Genomic DNA, 11,464 nt, shown 5'->3' with positions numbered 1-11,464 from the left:
AGTATATATAAACATAGATAATAATAATTATTATAATAGTGACAACAATAATTAAAGTAAGGCGCAATATAATTCTATGTCTTTTTGCATGTAAGATATCAATTAAGTTTAGCATAATTTTGGTCGGTGGACTCACGTCTGCATTAGGGATACTAAGACAGAATAATTAGGTCTCTTATTGTAAGCTTCAGTAGTGTAACAAGTAAACGATCAGTAATAAAACTAGAAATCGGAATAAAAAAAGCATGGGCACTTTAAGCCTGTGGACTTTATTTATAAAAAAAAAAAAAGAAAAAAAGAAATGAACTACGTATCCTCTCCTGGAACGCCGATGGTGTGCGTGGTAAGATCTCTGAATTACTTGACTTTTCTCAACATGACGTATCTGTCGATATAATATTATTATGTGAGACTCGTCTCACTCAATCGATACCATTAGCCACGCCGGGATTTATTTGTTACAGACAAGATAAACTACCGAATGGTCGTGGTCAAGGTGTCGCTATTCTAGTCCGAAATAATTTAGAACACTCTATTGTCGTTATGCCCGCAACTGTTAACATTGAAGCTATCGCTATTAACATAAAACTATCAGGTGTGGAACATACCTTAGTATCAGTTTACCAGTCGCCTAACTTGCCTTTGCTCCAACATGATCTGGACTTGCTGCTGAATATTGGCTCGCGAGTTGTATTAGCTGGCGATTTCAATGCCAACCATGGACATTGGAATAGCAGCTATACTAACACGCGTGGACGTGTACTCTTTCGCAGTATGTTCCAAAAAGACTTCATAATTCATGCACCTAATTTACCAACCCAAATTAACTACTCTTCTAGTCTTAGATCAACTACACCTGATCTTGTTTTAGCTCAAAATGTGTACAACATTAGTGACGTTGAAACCTTGGTTGCTCTTTCTTCCAACTACTACCCTATATTCTTCAGTGTTAGGGGTACAAAGGATTGGAAGAAACATAAACAGGCATTTCGCTATAGAAATGCTGATTGGACTACTTTTCACTCTATTCTTGACGATAATATTAACCTTACTGCTCTCTCTTTTAAATCTCAAGAAGAGATAGATATAGCTGTTGAAAATCTACATTCTATTATAATCAAGGCAAGAAATTTATCTGTTCCAACAAAAAAGATACAGGAAGGTGTTTTCAAATTACCTAGTCGTATTAAGAGGTTAATAAGGTTCAAAAATTCTCTCCGTCGTTTGGATAATCTCTTATCACAAGGACCCCTCAAAAAATCTGTTCGCCGTAGTATTCACAGCATACAAAATATTGTTCGATCCTTCATTAAACAACATTCAGATAAGGTATGGAACGACAAACTTTCAAAGGTAGACAACCCTAGTACCGATATTTGGCGTCTGTCGAATTCCCTTAAGCGGAGTGGCACTGTTGTCCTGCCTCCTCTCACCCGACCGGATAGTACAATTACTTCAACGACTGCTGATCAGTGTAATACACTTGCACGGGCATTTCTCGACAACCTATGCCTTACTTTGAATTGGGATACATCTGACACTGATGAAGAAGTCCAAAAGTCTTTATCAGTACTCAGTAAACATCGTATCAACGATATTAGCAAACCTGTTAGGCCATTGGAAATAAAGAAAATCTTAAAAACTTTTAAAAATCGTAAATCACCAGGTAGTGATGGTATACATAATATATTGCTTAAAAATCTGTCTCAAAAGTCGATCGTGTTTCTAACTAGAATATTTAACGGCTGCCTTTTTCTGGGTTATTTCCCTAAGATGTGGAAATTGGCTAAAGTGATCCCTATAAAGAAATCAGGAAAGAACCATAAACTACCGACAAGTTACCGTCCCATTAGTTTGCTACCATCTCTTGGTAAGCTATTTGAGAAAATAATTTACAACAGACTCTTAGGAGAATCCAATAACTTAATTATAAATGAACAATTTGGCTTCCGTGCCGCTTATTCTACTGTACAGCAACTTGCCAGAGTTTCCGAGCACATATCCCATCATCTTAACTTGAGGCAGTCAACGGGTATGTTTCTCCTCGATATTGAAAAAGCTTTCGACAGCGTTTGGCATGAGGGATTGTTACATAAATTAATAAACTTAAATATTTCTTTAAATTTAGTAAAAATTATTGAGTCGTGCCTAAGGGATCGTTCATTCTTTGTCTGTATTGGTAATTGCGCTTCTTCTCCTCAAATTATTCCGGCCGGAGTTCCTCAAGGATCTATCCTAGGACCTTTCCTGTTTCTCCTTTACCTAAACGATATACCTATTCAACCTAAAACCAGTCTGGCGTGCTTTGCCGACGATACAGCTTCATACACATCTTCAAATGATATTGATTTAATTATTGGGCGTTTGCAATTATCCATTGATCGGCTTCATAGCTATTTCTCCAAATGGAGGCTAAAGTTAAACGAGGCGAAAACCGAGGCCATTTTATTTACTCGGCAACGAAAGGTCCCTAAAAGGACACTGTCAATTGCAGGGCATAATATACCATGGAGTAGTTCGGTTCGTTATCTAGGGATTACTATGGACAGTAAACTTAATTGGTCAAAACATATTTCAACTTTACGTATTAAAGGAGCTCAGGCAGTTAACTGCTTAAGCCCGATTTTCAATAGAAATAGTATTCTTTCTCCACTAACCAAACTTAGAATTTACAGCACCCTAATTAGGCCTTGCTTAACCTATGCTTGTCCCGTTTGGAGTAGTACATGTATAAGTAACCACCAAATTCTTCAAGTCATTCAAAATAAATGTTTAAAAATTTCATTTAATACCCCTTACAAAACAAATCTAATAAAATTACATTCCAAAATCAATTTTCCGTTACTCCTAAACTTCATTCTCAAAATTACTCACAAATTTTACAATAAAATTCAGAATCATAAGAATCCATTAATTTCAAATATATGTAAAACAAAAATATCAGATTTGCCTTATATCGACAAATACGGCACGTATCGTTTGCCTCATCACTACCTATTGTTTCCGTCATCCAATAGCAGTAGTTGCTATGAACACGCGCATGACCAATTGAGCGAGCCTCATACGCCGTATCGACATCCCCGCAAGTGTCTGTACAGTAACAGGGAGCGGGCGGCGAGGTAGCTCGCATCGCGTAAATCATACTGGTCGATAAATTCGCTTAATATTATGCAGTTACCTGTTTGATATTTTCTTTTAATTTTAAATCTACCTTCTTGTCAAAAGTGATACTACTATTAATAGATCACAGTAAAAAATATGTGCATTTATCTTGTCATATTTAGTATTTTATGTTGTTACGAGTAATAGTAAACATTTTGTAAACTTTGATAGGTGATTGTTAGCCTCATAAAGTGTATGTAACAGTGATTTAAATGTTTGACTTTCATTGTTATACATTTATTGTACTATTGTTTCGTTAAATAAATAAATTAAAAAAAAAAAAAAAAAAAAAAAAAAAAACATGATCCCGTGATGTGATGCCGCCATTGATATGACGCCGGTAATTATAATAACGTTTCCTGTCCAATTACAATACCGACTTGGTAGCCGAAAGATTAAACAGTCAACAATTACGTCGAAATATTAATTAATTTGCACTGTAAGTAAATATTTACAACACGAAATGAAATCGTTATTATTAATATGTATCTACAAATAAAAAATATTTACATACTTGCTACATCGATACTTGTAGTAGGTATGATAAAATTGAAGACTGCTGAAACCGCTAATTTCGGTCCGTACCACAAACATTTTAAATATTATTATATACTTACTTTGAAGACTATAAAACTCCCTTTTACGACTAATAGAAGGCGAAACATTAAACTTAATAATCAAGTATTCTGATGGTAATTCAAACTGGCGAAGTTGAAACTTTAAGTGCTTATTAGCCGGATTAACAAGGGCCAAATATAGAGAAAATACATTACTAGTTGGGCTTACCAGTTTCACCCGCACCCGATTCCGTTACAATGTCGGGATAAATAAAATGTAGCCTATGTGTTAAATTCGACTCCTCGACCTTATAGAAGATCATAGCTAAATAAAAAATAATACTGCTTTCAAGAAGTGTTGTTTTCCTATTGTGTGTAAGTGTCTATGGGCTAATGACGATAATTGCTTTCCATCAGGTGAGCCGTACGTTTGTTTGCCGACCTAGTTATATAAAAAACAATTAAATTTCCAGCTGTCTATTTACTAAGTTTGATTACAATCAATTTTGTACTTTCTGCGTGACAGGGTAACAAGCATCCATCTATCCACACAAACTTTCGCATTTGTTATAATATTATAAATTGACCAGTACTATAAGCCTTTGAAAATGGTGCCTTTGAAAATAGTAAAAAGTTAAAAACATTACAGTAGGATGAAACCCATTGGAAAAGGAAGAGAATAATACAACGAGAATGAGAGGAAAAATAACTTACGGGCGATCTGAGGTCGGGAAGTGGGAAGAAGTCGGAAAGTATTTTCTTTTACAATGGGTTTCATACTAGATACTATAATTTTTTATTTTTTGGTTTCAAAAATTATCGGCACTGGTCTAAAAGTAGGACGTAAAATTAACCGTTAAACAGCCGAGCAAATCACAAGCAAATACTTTTAAATGTAGTAAATTGCGAATTATCGTAAACAGTGATATAAACATTAAATCTGGGCCCGGCTTAAGCCACGTCGAGTGTATCGCGTCATACGTTATCTTACAACTTTTTTATCTTTATATACATCTTACCTACTAATAATTTTCATGTATATTCTGCTGAGATATTTCTTTAATTGTGTGACGATACTTTGGTGGTCAATTTTTACGATATTATTTAACAAAAATATGATACGATCTAGTTTCGCCATTTTTAATATTACAGCCCCACTCCTGTGAAGTCTTATTCTTAATGTGATACACCTAACTGTAATGTGTACAGCCTAAACTGTTGTTAAACCGGTTTTTAACGTAAGCATTTATTTTATAGTCGTAGTCGTAGCATTAGATACTATAGCTGTCGCCTTGAGACAATAAAGAAAACGAACAGACATCTAAACTTTCTTCAAACTTTATAACATTATTGCGTTAAATATAAATCATTAATATATCTAGTTTAAGTAAATTGTTTATTTTAAATCAAAATTAATCAATCATTTTTTTAAGAAAAGAAAAACAACGCAGTAATTACTTGGTTGTGTCTTCCTTTTCTATTGGCTCGGTGAATGAATTGCATTGTTCTTTGTCACAGGCGTTTTATTATCTTTAATTTATACACATTTATTTTCCAAGTATTTTTTTTATAAAGTGTATTAAAATGTGGACCCGATTAAATGAAGAAACGTCAATAAGTTAGTGTTTACACTGATTGATCGACAGTAAGTGAAATAAAATAAACGGCCAGTTTTAATATTCTACCTATCTCTGAATTTGCTGACTAGATATAGAATTTTGAAGTTATTTCCATACAAATTGTGTCAAAAATATATCGCTAGTAGGCAAAGGCACAGATAGATAGATCATTTAAAAAGCGGCCGAAAGTCAAAACAGTCCCACTCGATCCTCGATCGAAAAATGAATACAATAAAATGATAGTCCGGGTCACTGACCTATCTTAGTAACTGCCGATAAAGTGTTCAGTTTATTGGCTAGGTCTGTACAGCAGATGTTTACAATGCCGTAGTTTTTAATAAATTTGCGACTGGCCGAGTGCCAACCGATGCAATCGCTAATATGGTGTTAGGGTGAACCTCGAAATGATACGTAGAGATTTATTTTCATCTAAGATTATCATTTATTTTGATGTTATAAAATAGTTTGCGGAAGCGTTTAAGTTCATAAGTCTTGTTATAAACTTGATTTAAAATGAAATAACAATATATATTATACAATTTAACACCTAAGAGGTAATAATGAAAAGTACTACTTTATTTGTATAAAATATGCATATTAGCTTATCCGTTTATATTATTAAAATATCTATAAACCAGTCAAAAGATGTTGATAGAGATTTCGCTACTGAAAATAGTCATACTTCAACAGGATGGGACTTTGTGTATACAAGTGCATAACATTTAAGTACTATTTACTGTTATTAGTTCCTTCTCCTATATGGGAAAAGAGGTCTATGGGATATTACAGGCTGAAGCGTAATCGTTACACTAATTACATTTTTTTCGTATGTGTAGATTTGGAGGCGATAAGAAACAAAAGTAGAAAATACACCGAAACAATGCTTAAGAGAATTGTAAAATTTGTATATTATCAATTTCTTGTAGTAATTTGTGGTAATTGTTAAAAAGCTTGTACAAAAAGCCGCCATATATTTGCCTTTTCTAGGCTAGATGTGAAATAACAAATGTAAAGAATCGCTTAAAAATTAAATAAAACCCAAAAATTTGCTCGCAGCGAAACGGGCGGGCGGCTCCGTTAGTTAACTCGGCGTGCCTGCGTCGCCGCCCTCGCTTCACGGCCTATAAATAGCGCCTTTACCTTACAAATTTAAACTTTTACAACTCCCCATAAAGCTGTCATTTTTAATGGCTTTCGACAAATCTCAAGGTCAAGCATTCAATGTTAAGCTTTAATTGTGTTGCCTATGGACATATAATGTACATGTCGCCTTTCTATACGTCGTCATAAAATAATAATATCGTTAACTGCGTATAAAAATATTTTTTAATTAAAAACTGGTGCTGTGTGGCTACGGCACTAAAGAATTTAGCTACCCCCTCTCTTCCCGTGGGTGTCGTAAGAGGCGACTAAGGGATAACAAGGTTCCACAACCACCTTGGAACTTAAGAAGCCGACCGATGGCGGGATAACCATCCAACTGCTGGCTTTGAAATACACAGGCCGAAGACGGGCAGCAGCGTCTTCGGTGCGACAAAGCCAGTACTGCGGTCACCAACCCGCCTGCCCAGCGTGGTGACTATGGGCAAAACACATGAGTTCACGTTATTTTTGGCGTAAACTTGTGGAGGCCTATGTCCAGCAGTGGACTGTATAGGCTGTGATGATGAAAAACTGGTATTAAGAATTTGCTTCGATAATGTCCTTTTTATTAAATTGATAGGTGCCAAATTGTAAACTAAATCATTACTTTAAAAAATCCACAATTTAGGAACCATTATATTTTATTTCAATCAATATAGATTATCAACATTTTATTATATAGTTAATAATCTGCCTTTTTTCGTTGATCTACGTTATAATACTCTTCGATTCCATTTAAGTCGGTTTTTTTTGTCTAAACACAATTATGTACCTACTTTTAGTGCTTAATATACTGATTTGATTTTCAATGTTAGAAAAAGATCAGTTTGAAGTTACGTGCTAATATTTTTTTTAATTTCAAAATAAAAGAAAACAAAATCTCTCGGTAAAACCTACTTTTGGCCGATAAACAAATTTATTTGACAAAAAGTATTTATTTATATCACAATACAGATATAAATTATATTTATCGTGTTTTCAAAACTAATTCTAGTTTAAATATTTTTTCAGTAAAGAACGAAGTTTATAGCATAGTGTACACAACACTAGCATAGCATAGCAAAGCATTGCAAGATAAGTAGAACTTTAGGCTATAATTGTATTTTTTTTAGATTAATATAATTGTGGAACTGTCTATAACACGTAATTTATTGATAAATCATTCAAAAAAATAATATAAAAATCAAATAAAAATAATTTCAAAAAAGGAAAAGAAAAATGTATTCGCCCAACGTGGGGCTCGAACCCACGACCCTGAGATTAAGAGTCTCATGCTCTACCGACTGAGCTAGCCGGGCTTATACTAAGAGTGCAAAATTGTTTATCTCTTACTGATACGAAGTCATGTATTCATTTATAACGGTGTTTATATGTTGTTAAAAAGTCACAAAATATTAAGAAATTTTGTTGTGCACATATTTTTTTTTAAATGGAAACTAAAAAGAGTCAAGATGACATCCTTGGCAATCTAGCGTTAAGTTCTCTGTTCTCTCAGATTAATAAATGTTTATTAATTTGAGTCTGTTCTATATCTTTATTTTATTTACTTTATTTATTTACTTATATTAATGTTTTCAGGACACTGGATAAACTGACATTAAATCTATATTTTTGTAAAAGATTTGTTTTGAAATTATGTAATTGCGCAGTCACGATATCTCTTAGTCCATCTGTTAGACTACTTGTAGCCTGATCATTTTCATCACGCGACGAAATCTCGTTGTTTACTTGTACGATAGTTAATTATGTAAAAATTGTTTCTTTAGTAGGTATTCTTAGGGTAAGGAATCTGATATTTTTTAAAAATTTTGACTTTTAACTCTCAGAGAATGTCTATAACGTGTTGGCAGAATGTTATACCTTATCATCGTTTTTAACTATTAAAAAAGTTTGATAAATGAAAAGCTAAATTGTCCCAAATAAAATTTCGTAGCTAACATAACTGTCAAACTTGGTACAAAGAGATATCTAATAAAAAATTGTGTGTATGAACTTAAGTTTTTTATTTTATTTTAAATCGTTAATAGTAATTCAATTTTATATCAAAGTTAACTAATAGATGTACTGTTTTTGTTATTACTTGGATCATCAGCTTTAAATTATTATTATTTTTTACTCCAATTTTTTTTTTGTTTTAAAGTATTTTTTCTTGATAATTAAAATGAATAATATTTCATTATAATTATGTTCTTATTTAAAATATGCACCTTTTGACATTAAAAAAACAAAGTTTGAATTCTTTAAAATAACGATTTCAAATAATTAAACCGACGATATTTAAAATATTAACATATCCAAAATACATATGATATTTAAATTACTATACAAACGTGTTCAACCGAGGCCTAAGGCTAATAATAAATAATTAATAAATCATGTTACACATAGTTACAGTAAATTATCATTTTAAATAAAGCCCGTGTCCGCCCACATTGTTTGTATCGTGACACCATAAGAATGTTGCGTGTGATATTTTGAAACTTTGACAATTTTATAAATTCGTCGATTTTCTTTAATTTACTGGTTGTTTGATGATCATATGTTGTTTTGAAATCGCTCTATTTTGCTATTCTAGTGACATGTCGGTGGGTTGATCACAATAATGCTTATATGGTAATTGGCGTGGTTTCAAGTGGCCTGTGACTGTTTTATACAAGTACGCCTCTCGACTTCACTCGTATAATTTCCAATCCTGTGGGAATATCGGAATTAAGAGTAGGTACTTTGTGTATTGTTTTGGATAAAAAGCTATCTACTGACTTGCGTATTTTGTGCGTGGAAGAGTAACAGTCCATCCTTCTATCGATCCTCACGAATATTCATATTTAAATAACATTAGTAGGATTAGCCAAATAGTCATATGGTACTATGACACATATGTCTTCTACTTTTGCATTACGAAATAAAATCTAAGTATAATATTTTATTTCAATCCCTATACACATTTTAAACGCTTAAATTTGTAAAAAAAGTGTATGCTATCGAATATCGAAGTTCCCATGGGACAAGGATTGACGCAAGTAAATCCGCTGATCGTAGGAAGTTTCTTATACAAACGTTTATATAAATAAAAAAATCCAAGCGAAAAGGCTTATTATATCATCAATGGTGCCTCTAACTATTTATCTCACAAAGAACTCTGTTTTTTTATCTGACGTCCATTGTGTCAGTGCTTTTGACAGCGGTCCAACTCGAAAGGTGACTGAAGAAATAAAAAAATGGTTAGGTGTATTTTTTTGTTTACAGAAACTTTCACTAGTCGGCTCGGTTATCTTTATAGCTAAACTATTTCATACTTACATATACCTATGTAGTGGTTAGATTTTTGAAGATAAACTGGTTACTTTCATTTCTCAAATGTTTATAGGGAAGTTTATTTCACTTTTTATGAAATTCATGATCAAGGTCAGTTCAAGGTCGTTTCACGTTGTTGTTGTCGTTTATCTAGAAGTTCCATTCCGTGGTTCATATCGAAAGTTTAACATGGATGTAACTTTGAGAATTTTCTACCATTTAAAAGTAATTTTTAAAATATAACATCTTATAAAAGTATCCTGTAACGAAAACATCAAAACGAACCAAAAATCCTAAACGACATAAGTTAATTTTTTATTTATTAATTTTTTTCTGTTTATTAAGAAAACTCACGACGTTTGTAGTTCATATTTTTAAACATAGACGGTCTTACTTATAAAAATCGAGAAAAAAGAACGACACATAGATGGTTGGCACAGATTACCTACCTAAAATAATCGATTAGATAGAGAAATTGAATGAACGAAATTGTTAAAAGTTCTATTTTTTCCATATTATATCATCTGTCTTGAATTTGACGGATAACGCTCATTTAGTATATTTTATAGCGGGAAATTCTATCTTAATATTTTTTTATCTTTTATTTTTAATAGTAGTACTTATTTAATTTTCAACATTTTCATTTAATTTATTAAAATGAAAAGCAAATGAATGAGTTTTATTGTAAACATTTTATTGAATATTAGTGTGATTATTGTATTCTGATTAAATTGTCATCTATACAAATAAATAAAATTGGAGTATCTGTTTGTGATATTAAAATAATTGGAAAATTAAAATAAAATGAACGAGTTTTTTGTGATTATTATATTCTAATTAAATTGTCATCTATACAACTAAATAAAATTGGTGTGGCTGTTTGTAATATTAAAATAACCGCTTTTTTTATTCATATGTATGCATACACGGTATATATACCAAAATAACTTTTTTTATAATTATCTTCTCAAAATCAGCTACTATCTATCTTGCTTAAATCAGCTACGTCGTTTTGGAAATCACAAAGATCTTCCAATCTATCCATGCTTTAATCACAAATATAATATTTTTTTTTCTAACAAACAAACGCTAGTAAGTAGATCAATAGAACAGCTGATTTATATGAAATCCGCCATCTAGCCGCTTAGCGAGTGTTAAACTGTGTCTCGGCAGTGTTTAATTTTGACGGCTATTTAAACACTACTTAACGACTTCTTAACGCTAAATAGTGTTTATAAGTGAGGTTTTTTCTAATCCGTTGTTAAGTAAATTGATTAAATATTAAGAAACGTTTATAAGTAAGACCGAGATTTACTATAAATAAGTGAAATATGTAATTTAAATATTATTTACCTATATTTTTTTATAACATACAAAATTAGGCTTGTCAAAATACTTTGAGCGCTACTGAATGTCCCTTTTTAAAAAAACTAGCTGTGCCCTGCGCGCGTTGCTACGCTTTTTTTGGCCGTACCAACTCAGAAACTTGTGGGCTCACGCACAACACTTTGCTGAAGACCATGACATGATCAAATGCATAGTTTACGATTCTATAACGGACATACAGACAAACATTCATTTTTATATATATAGATCATGAGTAGGCATCGAACTTGAGACATTTACGTCAATAGATACCTAGTTAGTGTGACCGCTACACCAACCTGATGTACAGATACTGAGTAAGTG

At 32.4% G+C, this 11,464-nt stretch overlaps 1 non-coding gene across 1 annotated transcript; it reads right to left on the bottom strand.

Annotated features, from left to right (window-relative positions):
- Nucleotides 1–7,706: 7,706 nt before the first annotated feature.
- Trnak-cuu lies at nt 7,707–7,779 on the bottom strand. Its single transcript has one exon. It is a non-coding gene; the product is annotated as a tRNA-Lys (tRNA).
- Between the last annotated feature and the right edge of the window lie 3,685 nt (nt 7,780–11,464).

This window comes from Melitaea cinxia, chromosome 24 (assembly GCF_905220565.1).
Source record: "Melitaea cinxia chromosome 24, ilMelCinx1.1, whole genome shotgun sequence".
Taxonomy (NCBI): Eukaryota; Metazoa; Arthropoda; class Insecta; order Lepidoptera; family Nymphalidae; genus Melitaea; species Melitaea cinxia.
The sequence above is the reverse complement of the archived record's forward strand: the minus strand, read 5'-3'. Positions and strand labels throughout refer to the sequence as shown.